Source organism: Octodon degus, unplaced genomic scaffold (assembly GCF_000260255.1).
Source record: "Octodon degus isolate 3935 unplaced genomic scaffold, OctDeg1.0 scaffold00011, whole genome shotgun sequence".
Classification (NCBI taxonomy): domain Eukaryota; kingdom Metazoa; phylum Chordata; class Mammalia; order Rodentia; family Octodontidae; genus Octodon; species Octodon degus.
The window spans coordinates 7,933,394-7,951,161 of NW_004524587.1; the positions used below are offsets into that span (position 1 = coordinate 7,933,394).

Below are 17,768 nucleotides of genomic sequence, written 5' to 3' on the forward strand. Positions count from 1 at the left end.
TATATGCCCTGCTAAAATGACTGTAGGCTATAGGTGCTAGATACTGAGCACCATCAAGGTGCCGCCTCACTGGGAGACAGCAGGGACTAACAAAGACCCCACAGCTTAGCCTAAGAAGATGGGGCATTTCTGCCTCGTTGGGAAACCACTTGGAGGTCAGCCCAGACTAGGCGTGATGGTATCAGTACTTAAAAGGCTGAGATAAGAGGATCATCTCAATTTGGAGGCCTGCCAAGGCTACATAGTGAAGTCTAGGTCAGCCTAGAACACAAAACAAGACCCTATCTCACCAGCCACCACACCCCCACCACCACCATCCCCCCCATCTCCACCCCCCCAAAAAAATCCCAGCAAACCCCAGATAGGGGCATCTGGGTACAAAGTGCAAACAACAAACAGACCACACCTGTCAGTCTGGCTGGCAAAAGAGAGAATTTGATCACAAACCCACAAGAGCCCACCTTACTACCTGAGAATCAAAGAGCTGGCAAGAATTGCCCCCAAAGCTCCCAATACCCCCTGAATTGTGTTAACATAAAACTCCACACTCATGCTGGGCATAGGGATATATCTTCCAATCCCTACACCCAGAAGGCTGAGGCAGGAGGACTGCCATGAGTTCCAGGCCAGCCTGGGCTACATAGGAGTTCAAGGCCAGCCTGTAGTACCTAACAAGACCCTGACTCAAATAACAAAATGAAAACAAAAATAAAATCATCTGCACTCTTTAGTAGTCCCAATCTCCTCACAGCAATACCCTTTGCTTTCTGGATCACAAGCCCCAGTGAAGTGACTCACCCAAGGCAAGAAGCCTATGCAAGACTGAACTTGAAGTTTCCTTTTGCAAGGCTAAGGCTTGAAATTTGGGATACACTCCTGAGATCTTACTATTCCACATTTCTGGCTCAACCAAGTTGAGTCAAATATCTGTATTCTCACAAATCGGAAGTGACTGGGAACTGAGGCACAAAGAGATCTACTCTTCTTTTTCTAGACCTGAAACTCCTATCACAGTACTGGGTATTCCCTTCCAAAGAAGCCAGAAGGGCATAACGTTCCCCAGCAGGAAACCCCCAACATAATACAGAAAACACAGCAGTCTTGATACTACATTCTGATGCAGCCCCTGCAAGAAATACTACGGGTGCTGAGCATGGTGGCACACACCTACAATCTCAGCACTCAAGAGGCTGAGGCTGGAGGATCATTGTGAGTTCAAGACCACCCTGGGCTACAACATGAGCTCAGGGTCAGTCTGAACTGCGTAGTGAGACCCTCTCTCAAAAAGAAAAAGAAGGAAGGAAGGAAGGAAGGAAGGAAGGCAGGCAGGCAGGCAGGCAGGCAAAAAAGAAAGAGAGAGGAGAAAGAGGAGGGAGAGGAGGGGAAGGGAGGGGAGGGGGAGGGGAGAGGAAGGGAGGGGAGGGGAGAGGAGAGGAGATCACAGCAGCAGGGTAAACATCTATAAGCCAAAATGACAGGGAGACAGCCCCTGGGCAGAATCCAGGCAGAAGAGAGCTAAATCCTGTTTACTGAGATCTGACTATGCACCACAAGGAAGGGTCATCCTTCTCAAACAGATCCCTTCTTAACATTACCCAGACACCTGCTAAGACTGCACGGGGCCACAAAAAGAAGAAAGCCTATGCCAGTTCTTTGTAATGCAGGGAGTGAGTCACTCCTTGTGGATGGGCAGCTGAGGAGAGGAAGTAATTTATATTCAAGGGCCCTGTGACCATTAATCCTGATTTGCCAACTACTTTGGATGAGAAAATGCCTAGCAGATTAATGCTCCTAGGTACATCTGGGTGGGTCTTGGAAGCTTGAGTGCTATCTATGTCTCTCATCCTTTCCTTTTAGGTGCCCTTCCCTTCTTCTTCCTGGCCACCATGAAATAAGCAGCTATATCAGGCTCTTCCACCATAAGGTTCTGCCTTGGAGCCAGCTTATCACGTACTGCACCTCCTGAAACCATGAGTTAATTAAACCTCTCCTTCTTTGAAGTGTGGGTAATGGGTACTATGTCTTAGCAAACGGAAATCTGACTAATACAGCCCCCAACCTGCAAGACAGACCACCTAGGTCAGTGACGTGAGTGTGCCATAAGTTCAGCACCACGGACCTAGGGATGTGTTTCATTTTGTGGATCCCAGGTGCATCCCTCAACCTCTAATTCCAGATCTGTAAATGGAGTCACTGATTATAAATTCCACTGTACATTCTAGTATATTCAGTTTCCAACAAAGTAAATTAATAAATGGTAGAAACTTGGTGTGGTGGCATGTGCCTGTAATTCCAGAGCTTGAGAGGCTGAAAACAGAAGGATCACTACAAGTTGATCTATGTTGTGAGACCCTGTACTAAATACATAAAAAATAAAATAAAATAAATGGCAGCAAACACTTACTAGTCTACACTTATATGTTTTTGACATACATACAACTCAGAGAGCTATCACATCCATCTAATTTTGAAATGTCAAGAGTCATCTGTGACCCTCTTCCCTGTTACTTCCCACAGCAAATCTATTATAAAGTCCAACTGACTTTTACTACTTAGATCTCTCTAATGTTCCATTTCTCTCTACATCTACAACCATCCATTCTGTCATCTTTTACCTACAGTGTCTTTTTTTTCGTATAGTGTCTTCCTAATGCTAAACTTCAGATCCACTAAAGCAATTTTCTCCGTTTTTTTTTTTTTTTTTCCCCACACAGATGCCCAAATAATCCTTACTAATGCAAATCCCATCAGATTCCAAACAGTTTTGGAAAGACTCCTCTACTTCCAATTCTTCCCAGCAAAATAATCAGACCTCCCAATGTTCTGGAGCAAAAAGACTGTAAATTCCAACATGGCTCCAAGTCTTTCTAGCTGAATGTCAAGGACACCTTGAAACCAGAATGGAACAGGTAGGTCTGAGAGGTGCTGTTCAGATGAGTACCCTGGCTCATGTCCTCGGGTTGCTTTAAACTCCTGGGTCTGGCTCACCATCAGTCTCGCCAGGACTGCTCCCCACCTCCCACCCTATCCGGGTGCAGACCTCATCTGACCCCAGACAGGAACTGGAGCTGGCGCCAGGCAGGGGAAATCCAACTGGACTGAAGCCAGCGTTTCAGAGAAAAACAGACAGCAAGAGCCACATATGAGACTGTCAGGAGCTGCCACCCAGAACCAGCACCTATCTGAGGATAAGACCCAAGGAATCCACCTTTACCCTCTTATCACATTTGACCACTGGTCTTCTCACAGCCCAGAGAGAACAAACTGACATTCACAATGCCTCCCACATTCCCAGGCAGGAAAGCCTGCCCTTCCTCCTTGCCTTAGTAGGAAACATTTAGTGTCCATCTCTGTCCAGATCAGTCTGTTTGGCCCTTCTCTTTGAGCAATGAGCCAAAGAACCTATGCTCTACTCAAACTGGTCTCTTCAGGGTCCTCAAACGCACCCTGCCTTTTCTGTTCAGGCCTTTGTGTCTTGGCACATGTGACCTATTCCTCACCATTTTCCTTCTCCTGGGTACTGAGACCCTGCCCTTCCCAAGCAGGTTCTCAGCTCCTAGCAGATATGCCATCTGGTGGGCTGGGCCTGTGAGCCCAGAGCTTATCCCACCCTGGGAAATCCTGGCTAGAGCAGAGCTGGGGGAAACAAGGTTGGGAATTCAGAACAGAGAGAACAGGAACTCTGTTAATAGTCTCTCAAAGCCTGAGTGGTGCCCAGCAGATGAAGGGAGGAATGTGACAAGACACTTGCCTGAACCTAGCCCTGGCTAGGGCAAGAATCAGAAGGGAGTGAGGACCAACCCTTGGCTGAAAAGCTTCTGTGCTTGACATGTCACAGTTGGCTGCTGTGGCTTATTGCATCCAAGTAGATTAGGAGAAAGAGCAAACCAGTTTCCAGGCTTCTGGACCACACAGTGGCATCCTTGGTCCCCAACTGTGCCTTCCCACCCAGGATGTGGCATGCCCCTATCACATCGACCAGATGGTCTGAGTGAATCCCTGAGCAGTCCCCTGCCCAGAGATGGGCAACAACTCATCCTGAGTCACACAGCCCTGCTTGAGCTGCCAACAGAGGCCTGCTTGTTCCTCACCCTGTTCTGTACTAGATGAGTATCAGGGTAGGTCCACTGCCCAGGATGGGCAGGAACTGCTAGGACTGGCAGCACAAATACAAGAAGATCCTCTCCATAATACTTCACCCAGCTCTAAAGGAAGTGAAAAGGTCAGACAGCTGGGTATCCCTGGTGGAAACCACAGGAAATGCCCCTGGAGAGATTACAACTCACACTTATCTTAAAGTTTGCCCACCGTTGCTTTAAGATTAAGTATGGACTGCTTTGCAGGTGCTGAGGAAATCCCTTCTCAAACAGCTATCACTCTGGCACTGGACAGACCTCCTCCTATTTAACTGCTCCCTATTCCACAGCATCTTCCTAAGGAAGTGCTCCTACACAGGAAGAGCCTGAATGGGGTCCACATTCTTCTCCCTCTCTTCAGGTTCTGTCTCCAGAAAGACCCAAGCACCTAGGGGCTTCCCCTAAGTTCTGCTGAATGCCCCCAAGAGTCCTGCAAAGACCAAACAGGCATGGAAAATACCCAGCCCTCTAGGACAGGAATCCACAGAGATGCCGACCTCTGGAAACTCCCCTGTGGGTGACCACCAAGCCTCACATTGCAAAGCAGAGGGTGCAGAGGTGCTCCTGCTCCCAGGCCTTTCCCAGTCAGCCTCATCCCCTTCAGGCTGCTGTTCTAGACAGCCCAAGCATGCCACACAGGCCCAAAGAAACTTTCATTTTCTCCTGACACTGGTTCCAAGTCCCTATCTGCATCAAATGACAGGTACTGCATCTTTAAATAATTTGCATGGGGATGTGGGTGGGGAGAAAACCCCATTATGGAATAAGGGAGACTCAGTGTGGGAAAGGCTGCACAGAGGAGGGGGGTGGCAGGGAGAGACAGCAAGGAGATTCCCACCTCACCCCTACAATTTCCTTCCTGTTCCTCTGTCCTTGGTCTACCTCCCACTCTCCTCTCTTCACTACCAGCCTCATCCACTCCAAATTCTCTTTAACCACAAAACAAGTAACTTGTTGATTTTTCCTCACTGGAGTGGTTCCCTCTGGACTAATTAGCTATTTGCATTTGTTGCTGATTCTCTTCTGAAGGCTACTAACCTGCTAAACTGGAAGGCTGGAACCTGCCTTCAGGGATAGGACTCCACACCTGATACCTGAAGGATTCCCAAAGAACAAACAGCAGAGTGAGGATTGATGGGGAGCAGAGTGTCACAGTAACACCTCCAGGGTCTTTTCGCCCTACAATGCTGCCTTCCCAGGAAGATAGGTCTCCTCTGCCCACTGAGCATAGCCTTAAGGTCTAATCACACAGCAGTGGGGCTGCCATCTGTGTCCCTCTGGATATCCCCACCCCAATCCTGTATCAGAAGAGGAGAAAAGGAAAAAAGATGGCAATGGGCCGAACCCAGGCAGAGGTGAGTACCAGGCCTGCTAGATAGAGAACAAGGCCTGAACACATACTGCCCCAGAGGCAGCAGACCCAAATTCTGCTGGTTCTTCCCCCACCTCAACAAAAATAGCTTACCCAGTCTGGTCCTCTCCATTTGCACAAAGGGTCTTAACTGTCTGCAGAAAGAGGATGGACTTAAATTTTTTAATATGTAATACCATAAGTATGTGTGTTGTTAGTATTATTGCTGCACAAATAATTCTTTTCTTTTTTCTTTTTTTTTTTTTTTTAAGACAAGGGTCTAATTTTGTAACCCAGGCTGGCCTTGAACACACAGCAATCCTCCCACCCCAGCTTCCCAAGTGCTAGGATTACAGGCATGCACCACCAAGCCTGACTACACAAGTAAAAACTTACCATTCAGGGGCTGGGGATGTAGCTCAATGGCAGATCTCCTGTCTAGCATGAGAAAAGCCCTGGGTCCCATCCACATGTTAAGGGGGGGGGGGAGTATCCATATGAAAATATAAAGAAACCACATTTTCCCCCCTCTGGATTCCCCTTGTCTCTTTTTTTTTTAAGCATTTTTTTTAATTTTTTATTTATTTATTTATTTATTTATTTATTTATTTATTTATTTATTTATTTATTTTAGTGTGTGGCCAGTTCAGCCCACCAGGGGGCGGGGCTGGCTGGCATGTGGTGCTGGGGATTGAACAGCGGTCCCTGTGCTTTTGCTTAGCTTGTTCTAAGTAGGTGCTTTAGACCCCTGAGCCATCTCACCAGCCCTCCCCTTGTCTCTTATCTTCCTTATTGTAAATGCAGTAGCCCCTTCCATTCATAGATGGGAGAATATCACTGAGATTTGAATTGAGGCAAATAGCCCTCTTCAGTCCAAGTGGAAATGTTCTGCTCTGAGAATCTGGGGATAAAGTACTCTTTAGCACAGCTCCCCTACCCCTACCTGAGTGGACCCTGCTCCCAAAGGAGCAAACTCCCCCAGGGCTCAGCTGGGGGTGAACCTAGAACACTAGGTGAAATTTGCAAAGGCAACATGAACTTGGGAGCGACAGTATGCTGTAATTACAATAATGATTTATAAAGAAGCAACAAGGAGTACTTGAGAATGGCTGGCTGGGGACACAACAGCAGTCCCTGGTGAGTCCAGCATAGCTGGAAGAAAAGGCTGCTTTCCTTAGATGCAGGGAAAGTTCAGATCCTCTTTTTGCAAAATGTCACTTAGAAAAGTCTTTCCTGATAGTTAACAAAGACAGACTGCTAGTGACCATTCTGAGCAGATGGAGGAAAATGCAGGTCCAGAGAGTTAGGCCAGAACTTACCTGAGAGCCGGTAAGGGCTCGAGTATGGGAACATGGGATGGGAGGAGAGGCTAGGACACAGAAACTGAGAGAGAAAAAGAAGGAAAGAGGAGCCCATCCTGGGCTGAACTCAGGAGGGAATGATGTGACAGCGCTGAGCTGGCACAAGGGCCTCTGGTCCTCCTTGCTGAGGCCCTAAACCTCAGGACTCTTGGGGACAGAAGTATTGGGCTCATCAGGATTCCAGGTATGCTCTCAACATCCACATGCCACTCCCCCAAAGCAAGGGCAAGTCAGCGCCTACAAATCTCCCTGCCTCCCAGATACCCCATTTCAGCTGAAGGAACCAAGCCTCATCACCCAGGCAACAAAAGGTCAAATTGCCAAATTCCAGCCAACTGAGTGTTAGTTTCAGAAGACTATACTGACTTTCACAACCTCTCTCAAACTAGCCCCCTTCTCCATTTCTACTGCCAAGTCCCAGCCTTCATTACATCTCACCTGGACCCTATTTAGTTTTCCATGTCCACCTTCCCTTCACTCCTTGTCCCCTGGTGACTCAACTATACCTTGCTATGTACCAGTCTGCCCTCGGCCTGCTCAGAAATTTGTCACACTAAGTTACCCCTTTGCAACTTGCCAACTCAAATCCCTGTCAAATCCCTATCTAGCACCTTTCTGGATGGATCTTTTTGCAGTGTCTGCAAGAGTACATTTCCTCTTTTAGGCACTTGTGCTTCTGAAGATAGTATGGAGAGATAGCCTACCATGCCACCAGTTCTTCCCTAACCCACGGAGGGCACATGGCCCAAGCTGGGCCAGCCAGTACTCTCCTCTCTAAAATGTGAATCTCAAGCTGTGGTGATGAAAGTACCAAACATAAGAAGATAAACCTAAATCAGGCACAGTGGCGCATGCCTGTAATCCCAGTACTAGGGAGGCTTAGTCAAGAGGATCATTGAGTTCAAGTCCATCCTGGGCTACAAAGTGAGCTCAAGGGCCAGCAAGATAGCTCAGTGGACTAAGCACCTGCTTAGGCAAGCACAAGGACCCAGGTTTGAACTCCAGTACCACAGGCCACACCAGCCCCACCCCCAGGTACACTCAGCCAGCCACCTAGACCAACCAGGAGTGGTGGCACGTGCCTGTAATGGGGGGGGGGCTGAAAACAGAAGGATCACTATGAGTCAGAGCTGTATAGTGAGACCCTGTAGCAAAATCATTAAAAAAAAAAAAAAAAAGTGAGGGCCAGAGAGATAGTTCAGTGGTCCAAAGCACCTACTTAGGCAAGCTTAGGCAAGTGCAGGGACCATGGCTCCCCAACACCACGTACTGTGCCAGCCCCACCGCCAGGGTGGGTTGATAGGCCACCAAAAAAAAAAAAGGGCTGGAGGGCTGGGGAGATGGCTCAGTAGAATAAGCACTTTCCTGGCAAGCTCAAGGGCCTGAGTTCAATCCCCAGTTCCACCCCCACCAAAAAAGGGCTGGCCAAATAGTTCAGTGCACTAAAACACCTGCTTAGGCAGAACAAAGTGGCTAGCTGGGGTTTGATTCCTGGCCTGCTGTGCCAACCCCACCCCCGACCCCACCCCCAGGGTATGCTGAAACAGTGATTGAGAGTGGGTGTGGTGGTTTGTGCCTGTAATCCCAGCTCTTGGGAGGCTGAACACAAGTGGATTACTGTGAGTCCAATCTACGTAGTGAGACCCTGTAGACCCTGTAGACCACGTCCTAAAATACAAAAACACACACAAAAAAAAACAAACAAACAACAACTATATAGAAAATGTACTATGATAATGAAGTTCTGAACTCACTGACAAATAAATAAACAAACAACAGAACCCAGCCAGAGTATATTTGCCCTGGCAGCAGTGGTACCTCCATAAGGCTAGCCTTTGGTAGAAGACCCTGGAGAAGATGTAGAGACTGTGTCATCTCTCTAATTCTGACTGTTATCTTAGACTTGTAAGGAAGCCCTTTCCTGCCAAAGTCTGAGCCTCAGCACTTTGCTCATGTGGGAGTTAGAAAACAATACCTCAAACTGAAAGCTTCAAATCCCAAGTTTCTAGCTGAACTTTTCCTGCTCTCTGCTCTCCCAACTCCTTCCACCCCAAGGCAAGCCACAGAACTAGAAACCCTTCCCTGAAGCAAACTATAAAGCCTAAAAATGTTACTCTAATTCTCCCCTGCCTGACCATAAAGATACCTTCTAATCTACCATGTCTGATAGATCATATCCCATTTTAGAAAGGTTCTATACCACGCTCAGGACGAAGGAAAGAGTCACAAGAGGTCAAGTAGAATCTGAATAGACAGCCCTTGCTTTGTTTCCCCACTCAGTCTAAGCACTGGATCATATCCTTTTTATCAAATCACATTTTATTTGTCTTTTTGAGATAGTCTCACTAGGCAGTTCAGGCTGGCCTTGAGCTCACTTTGCAGCGCAGGCTGCTCTTGAACTTGCAACCATCCTCCTGCTTCAGCACCCATCATGATAGCTCAGCAGACTAAGTGCCTGTGTAGGCAAGCACGGGGACCAGGGTTTGATCCACCCCCAGGTACGCTGAGCTCCAGCATGCACATCTCTAATCCCAGTGCTGGGGAGGCTGAAAACAGAAGGATCACTACGAGTCGGAGCTGTGTAGTAAGACCCCGCACCAAATACATTTCACAATAAAAGACCAGCCTGGAATAGATATCCAGACCCTGTCTCAAAAAATACAAATCAATCAATCTACCTGTCATGGCCTATAAGCAGCAAACGTTTTGCAAAGCACAATATGCCTCCTCTGCTCTTCTCGATTTGCAGATTCCCAGGCATCCTTCTAGTGTGTGGCCATGGCAGGGCTTCAACTGGCAGGCACCCCAACCCACTAGGTCTGGGAGGTAGGTACAGGAGAGAAGAGGGCCCAGGACAGCTCTGCTTCACTATGTCTACAATCCACCCTTTCCCAAAGCCTTGGTTCCTAAATGTCCTGCTTGGTCATGAGACCTTCCTTCAAATAACAATGGGTTATTTAGGACTGGAAAATAACAGTGATTACAGTGGGGCTGGCAGCTTAGGCACCACAAGTCACCCTCCTCATTAACCTAGCCAATCCTGCTTGGGCAGCATCAGAGTGAAAGAAAAAGGTCAAACTAGTATAGCTGCCAGAACGAGTCAGGGTGAAGAAGTAACGTGAAAAGTCTTAAAGCTTTACATCTATCTGGGTTAATTTGCCACTCACTGTAAAGGCCTCAAACTAGTAGTTTTCAAAGTGCCTCAAGGAGCTGGGTAGAAATGTAAATTCTACCTTGGTTCCAACCGGACTAAATGAATCAGAAAAGCAGTAGCATGGCCAGCCCAGCAACCTGTGCCTTAAGCAGCTCTTTGGACAGTTTGTTCTTTCTTTCTTTCTTTCTTTCTTTCTTTCTTTCTTTCTTTTTTTTTTTTTTTTTGGTACCAGAAATCAAAACTTTGTGCTTGCCAGGCAGGTGCTGTGCCACTGAGCTAAATCCTCAGCCCTCTCTGGGTGATTCTAACGCCTGGTCAAGCACAAAGAACTCCGCCTTAAACCTTCAATTATGGGATACATTGCTTTAATTCAAGCACTGAACAACTACTACACGCAAATGAGGTTATTTCAGAAACAAGGATCTATTTGAAGAGCTTATACAATTTAACAGGGATCAAAATCAAGTACAACGAACAGCAGGAGAACAAGACAGAATGTGGTACAGAGCAACACAAAAGAATCTACTTTCCACCATTCTCCCCAACCCCTAGCCTCCAGATCTCACACAATGAGAAGAGAACACAAGTTGTTGGGAAGCCACCCTGCTCACCTCACCTCTCGGGAACTCCAATCCTAAAGTTTCACATATCTCAATCCCAGGTGGCACTCTTGGGTCCTCACCAAGCCTTGGCTTGGGACAGTGGGGGCGGTGTTAATGTTTCCACCAGGCCACATCTAGAGGTTCTTTTTGGGCTCAGAAAGTGCACAGGGGCTGGTCAGCATGCCACAGCACATCACAACAATGCACTCAGGGCAGGGTCATTCTCACGGTCCCTGACAAGCTTGCAGAGTGTGCAGATGCAGACATAAACACGCACACAGACTGTTGGCCCCCTGGCCTCCCTTCTTCCCTTCTCAAGTTACAAGGTTAAAAGCATCCTATTCACAGCCAAAGGGGAGGGCTGGGGACCCAGGGTGCTGTAGCGGAGAACCATCTGGTTCAGATCAAGACCGCTTACTCAGGACCCCTCCAAACTCCCGAAGCGCAGCCTCCTTTCCCTTCTTCCCTTCCTGGGGGAATCAAAGGATTGGGATAAAAAGGAAGACCCAAAGGAAAATCTGCAAAGATGACAAAACAAAAAATAAATTATAAAGGCAAGTCTGCCGCCTCTCTGAACCCTTATCATTTCCCTTCAAATTCTGAGCACCAGAACAAAAACTTGAGATCACCGCCTACAGACTCTGCCTTCCTCCACAAAGTGCTCAGAGCACCTACCAGGCAGCCCTCCCCAAAAAGGGCAACCCCCTCCAAACTTAGCAGCAGAAACCACACGAGGAGTAGGGGTGTGGTCTGTCACAGTCCCTTTATGCCACACTGTCTCCACAAAGGTCCCTTCCATCTCAGTGGGACTTCCAAGCCCACCAGATACAAAAGTCAAGGATGGCCAACTGGGTTCCAGACATCTGTCCCAAAGACAAGGTGCAACTGTGAGTTACTGGCTAGGAATCACTGTTTCCCAGAGGTCCAAGGGTACCCTGAACACCTCTCACAGCTTTGGCTCAAAGAAGCTGCAGGTCCCTTTCACCAGCACCACCCTTCTCCCCACCACCACCTTAATCTGTTCTCTGGTCCTTTGCGCAGCTGGGAAGCAAGAGCCAAGATGGGAGATGGATGCAGTTGGCCAGGGATAGAAAACAAAAGGCTAAGTTGAGCAAGCTGCCATGGGTGGATGTCTCCTCCCCAGCCAGAGGACCAGAGCCATTATGCAAAGGAGAGGGCAACAGATGTGGCACCAACGATAAAAGAGAGACTAAAGAGAGCTCAGTCCAGAGCCGCACCAGGGGCTGGGAAGTTTGGTCCAGTCACAAGGAAAAGGCGGCAGGGAAGGAATGAGTCTTTCATCCCAAGGCATGGGAGGAACAAGAGACAAGAGTCGGGGCTCAGGCCGGCGCCCAAGGGACTGGCACACTGGCCAAGTTTCTGGCTCGCACCATGCCTCAGTTTCTCCAAAGTAAGAAAGAGGTCAAAGTGCCAGGTCTTACTAGAAAGAACTGGGCCACAGAGAACTGGGAGCAGTGTTAGATAGGAAAAAGACTTTAGGGGAAAGAGGAGGGAGGTGCTAATGGTGCAGACAGCTTATGACCAGGAGTGGGGCCGGGGTCTCCAGCGGGAAACGAGGCCAGAGCTCCCGAGGCTAGGGGTGCGAACTGCAAGGCAGTGGACTCTTAAGTGGAGACTGAGGCAGGGTGAGCTTTCAGGGCTGGGGCTGGGGGTTACAGGCAAAGGGTGGAACGGGAGCTCCTGAAAGACTGGGAGCGGTTTGACGTGCAGAAGCAGAAGGCGGGGAGCAGGATCGAGGCCAAGGCGAGCGGACCCCCGCCCATACAGCGCCTCTACCCCAGAGGGAAGTTGTGGGTCTGGACCCGGCCAGACTGCACCGCTGGGCCGAGCCCGCAGCCCGCGCGCAGGAGGTCTGGAGCAGCGTGGGGCCCGGGGCGCTCCGCATCCTGCCCGCCCTCATCCCGCCCGCGCACCTCAGTCAGCGACGGGCGCCGCGCGGGCCATGCTCGCCGATCCTGCCGACGCCTCCACCCGTGCAGAAAGCCGCCGCCGCCGCCCGCGTCCAGACCCGTTAGTCCGTTGCTCTACTGTCCGCCAGCAGCGGGCCAGTCGCGCCCTTGCTTGGCCCTGCCCTCCCGAAGCGCCGTCGCCGCGCCTCAGTCCGGCCCCTCCCCCCACCCCAGCCCGGCTGAAGGGAAGGGTGGGGGAAGGGGACGAGTGCCCCCTCCCCATTCACATCCTCTCTGTCTCTCCCCTCCCACCCCTCCCACACGCGCGTGGTCTTCTGGGTAATGGAGTCCAGCTATCGTTGAGCTGCCAGGGCAGCCCTCCTCTGAGACTGCTATTCCCAGAAGGCACCGCGCTCCAGCCAAGGAATTATGGGCTTTGTAGTTCTGACCGGGCTCAGGGGGCTACAGCGCAGGAGGCAAAGGGTGGAAAATCTACGTTCCCCGAAATACCGGCTCGGAGCGGCTGCGACAGAAGCTGTGAAATTTGCTGTGCCTCGGATTTGAGCTGGATACCTGGATCCTCAGAGTGGTGAAAACTAGCAGAGAGGATGCTTCTCACGCAGTTGTGGGCATCTGCGGCCAAGCCTGGCTGGAGGGAATTCTTTCTGCTCGCTCTGGCAAAGAACTACAACCTGAGCCAGATGGGTTCTCGCCCTGACCCTTCAAGGCGCCCAAGATGTAAAGAGCGCTCCCATTTCCAATCCCTGGGATCTCGGGAGTTTGGTCTCACCAGACTTTGTGTTCTCCCCACCTGTGAACATTGTGCCTGTGGGTCTCCTAGAGCCCTGGCCCACTGGGGCCATCTCATCGTCTCCCAATTCTAGTTTCTCTCTCCATCTGTCTCTGTCTCCACCCCCCACCACCACCACCACCACCGCCAAAGCTTATACTGTTCAGGATAAAGTGCAAGTGTACACATATCTTAATTATTTTTCCTTTTCTCTTCTCATGAAGGCCGTTCTCAAACTTTGAAACCACTATAAAGCTCCTTTATAGTCAGACAAAGATTCACCCTTCAGGTTTCTTCCCCCTGGCTAAAGGACAGCCTTCCCCCTGGAAAGCCTTTCAAACACAGTTTGATTGCTGGCCCCCACCCGCAATTTCTTTCTTTCTTCTTTTTTTTTTTCCCAAAACCGAGGATTGAACTCAGACCCTTGTGCTTGCCAGAGAAGCGCTTATTCTACTGAACCATCCCCGAGCCCTCCACCCGTAGTTTCTGCTTCATTAGGTCAGGCATTTCTAACAACTTTCCCTGGGACGCTGATCTTCCTGGCCACACCAGGCCGGGGAAACACTTCTTGCTCTTGGTGTTTGTTAGCTGCAGTTCTGGGGCTGTCCTTCAAGGATGGCCCTGCTGTGGGACAAAGATCTTATCTGAGGAGCCAGGTGGTAGAAGGTAGGGTCCCAGTATGGTTTAGCACAGGATTGATTTTTAACAAAAAAGCAAATGATGATCTAGGGACATAGTTCATTAATAGAGCACTTGCCCAGCATGAGTGAGGGCTTGGATTCAAACAGAAATACCTCTAGGACAAGGCCATGGTCAGCTCAGTAGAATCTGCTACATCTTGAGGCTATGGTCTAAAATAAGCTGAGGGGAATAAATAACGATTTTGTGAGAAAACAAGAACTACATTCATTCCATCCCAAGTTATTACCCTGCTAGTCTAGACTGAAAACCAAGTGGCAGGGAAGCTTGGTGAACTCTGTCCCCAGGTATGAGCCTAGACTTTGTGTGTGTGTATTGTTGTGTGTGTGTGTTGTTGGGAGTCAAACATAGTAGAGCCTCCAGCCTACTAAACAAAGGCTGTACCACAGAGCTACAACCCATGCAATCCTAGGCTCTTCAATTGTAAAGTGACTGAGATCTCCTTGACCAAATTGTTATTATCTTTTCCTCCAAATTCTTAAAGAGTTTCTGTAAAGCCCTCTTTTCAACCAGACCTCAATTTTGTGTGATGAATGGGACCAGGTACTGGGTATTGAACCCAGGGTCTTCACACTGAGCTACATCCCCAACTCTTTTTATTTTTAAGGTTTTCTTTGTTTGGGGTTTGTTTGTTCGTTTTGCAAGCCACGATCTCACTATGCAGTTCAGGCTAGTCTTGAACTCACTATGTAGTCCAGGCTGGCCTCAAACTCACATCAGTCCTCCTGCCTCAGTGTCCCAAGAGTTGGGATTACAAGCATGCACCACCACAACTACTTTTTTTAAATTTTCAGGCAGTGTCTCACTAAATTGCCCAGGCAGGACTTGAATTTGCTATCCTTATGCCCCAGCTTCCCTCAGTTCTAGTATTCATAAGCATGTATCCCAGCTACACCTCAACCTTGACTTATGAAACAGAAATACAGTCATTTCAGCACACATCCCAAGCACGTTAAAAACTAACAGTTACTAAGAGCCTAAGGCACCAGGACTTGGTGACACACATCTGTGATCCCAGTACTCAGGGAGGCTGAGGCAGGAGGATTGGCACAAGTTCAAGCCTACATTACACAGTGGGACCCTCAAAACACAACAACCTAGGCCCATATCCCTGTGATGACCCTAACCCCTCTTCAAGTGAATGTCTGAAAAAACTCAAAGTTGCCAAAGCAATTTGTTATAGTCAACATCTAATCACTCACTAAAATTGCAATTGTGAGTTCTTCCTCTGTTCCTTTGACATGTTTATAATATTTTATTTATTTATTGATTGATGGCGGAATCGGGGATTGAATTCAGGCCCTTGTGCTTGCCAGGCAAGTGCTTATTCTATTGAGCTATCTCCCTAGCCCCTGTTTATGACATTTAAATCTCTTCAAAGTTCTCAAGGACCTGAAAGCCACTGCTTTAAAATGTAATCATTAGGGCTGGTGAGATGGCTCAGTGGTCTAGGGCACCTACTTAGAACAAGTTTGGCAGGACACAGGGACCGCGGTTCAATCCCCCAGCACCACATGCCAGCCAGGCCCGCCCCCTGGTGGGCTGAGCTGGCCACACACACACACACACACACACATACATACATACATAAATAAAAATTAAAAAAAATAAATAAATAAAAAATAAAATGTAATCATTAGGCTGAGAATACAGCTAAGTGGCACAGTCCTTGCCTGACACATACTAGGTCCTGAGTTTGATCCCTAGTACCAAAGGAAGGAAAGGAAAAGAAAGAAAGAAACGGAAGGAGAGAATCCTGACTTCATGAATTGTCAGCTGACACACATAGCTGAGCTCCCTGCTTCTTGCTTTCCTTTTAATGCACCACAGTGTTGTAGGCAACTGAATTAGATAGAAGTATTAGAGACCATCAGACAGGGCTAGGCCCTCAGGGAGACGGCAGGGAAGTCAAGATACCTTGCAACTGTGAGAAAGATGGATGCTCCTGCTGTGGGCCAGACCTAAAGACTAAAGATTGAACAAATGCTTACCTCTCTAAAGATAAGCATCTGGGATTGATCATCACCTTGAGAAAGCCAGAAAGATCCATTAATCCAACACTACTGGCTGGCTACTGAATAAACTCCTGTTCTATATTGATGCCCACTTGCTACATGACTCGCTTCGCCATTTGGTCCTGGATTTCATCGATTTTACCTGAGCAGTGGTGCTTGTAACCTTATTAGTTGACCATAGTTTCATCCCACCTTATGCCCACCTAAGGTAGTTTTCATATTCTCCACCTTAGACCTACCTCACCATATGGTCTTGGGCAGAAGCTTTCTTTCCTCCAATAAATATTCTACTCTTAACCTCCGTTTGTTCCTAAAATTCATTCTTCGGTTTTAGAGAACACGAAGTTTTCCCAGGTACCTTTCAGGTTGGGAGTTTCATTCCCTTATATCAACAAGACACTTCTATGCCACCGTAGTGTATTACAGATTAAAATCTGCCCTTACTTAACTAGTGTCTGGCTTGGTTTATCTTTGACAAAGTGGGTACCTACTTTGAGTCCAAGAGGTACAGACTGTAACCTTCCCACTCCACTGGTCACATTCACCCACAACCAAAACAGCAAATTACCCCTAGTCCTCGGGCAAGTAGCCAAATGACTCCCAGAGGCATTGGACCCACTTGATGTTTATTTTTTTTTTATTTTTTTTTAATTTGTTTATTTATTTGTGTGTGTGTGGCCAGCTCAGCCCACCAGGGGGCAGGGCTGGTTAGCATGTGGTGCTGGGGGATTGAACCGCGGTCCCTGTGATTTGCCAAGCTTGTTCCAAGTAGGTGCTTTAGACCACTGAGCCATCTCACCAGCCCCCCACTTGATGTTTAACTCAGGAATGTTTTTCTGTTTCCTTGAGATTTGTGTCCCATCACTGAGTGTGGGGGACTAGGAAAACCCCATTCTACCCATAACATCAGCAGCCCTACTCTTGTTGCAAGGATTTTGCCTTTGCACCAATGTCAGATGCAATGGCAAGATTCCCTTACAGGGCAGAGTTTGCAGCCATCTCTTAAATGACTGCTAGTAGATGATTCAGGAAGGATTTGCTTGCTCTCCCTTGAGCAAGGTGGAGAGGATTTCTCTTCTGCTTCAACAAGAGGCCTCTATCATTACCCTAATTGAATCCTAATTGTTGCGTTGGTTCCTCCACTACCCCTCACCCACTGAGCTTTCTCCCCACCTAAATCTGTCAGGCGGTCCCAAGTGCATCTTGAGTTTCCCTTGCAAATGTTCTAGCTCTTTCATTTGAACATTACCCTTGTGCGGTGCTCCTACTGTGTCACTCATTTACAGGTTACTTTCCTGGTAAACTGTCCAGTGCAGGAGCAGCAGCCTCCATGAGGTTAAGAGCACCAAACTTGCTAGGCAGAGAGCCACTAAGTAGCAAGGTACAGAGAAGCAGACTCGCTCCTCCCCTGGGCTTCCATTGGGCGTTTGGATCACAGCTCGGTGTCATACCAACCATGCCCAATGATTTGTGATCTGGAGCAGGCTACATACTTGTGTCTTTTTTGATTCTCACTTTTTTTTTAATGGTACTGGGACTCTAGCTAAGCACCTTGTGCTTGCCCAGCTGCTACTCTGTTGAGCTGTATCACTGGCTCTAGATTTGTCATTTTTGTTTTTTGATGTATTGGCAATTGAACCCTGGACCTTTTCCCTGAGCTTTCTCTTTTCTTCTTCTTCTTCTTCTTCTTCTTCTTCTTCTTCTTCTTCTTCTTCTTCTTCTTCTTCTTCTTCTTCTTCTTCTTCTTCTT

At 48.3% G+C, this 17,768-nt stretch overlaps 1 protein-coding gene across 3 annotated transcripts in view; it reads right to left on the reverse strand.

Moving 5' to 3' along the window:
- The window catches only part of St3gal2 (ST3 beta-galactoside alpha-2,3-sialyltransferase 2), a 59,518-nt gene extending 46,740 nt beyond the window's left edge, over nucleotides 1-12,778 (reverse strand). The window contains exon 1 of one of the 3 annotated variants that reach the window (XM_004625791.2): nucleotides 12,539-12,778. The gene's annotated coding sequence lies outside the window, so the exon portion shown is untranslated. Of the gene's footprint in view, nucleotides 1-12,401; nucleotides 12,477-12,538 lie in introns of those variants that run through there. The other 2 variants (XM_023709198.1, XM_023709199.1) reach the window with 2 other exon arrangements.
- Between the last annotated feature and the right edge of the window lie 4,990 nt (nucleotides 12,779-17,768).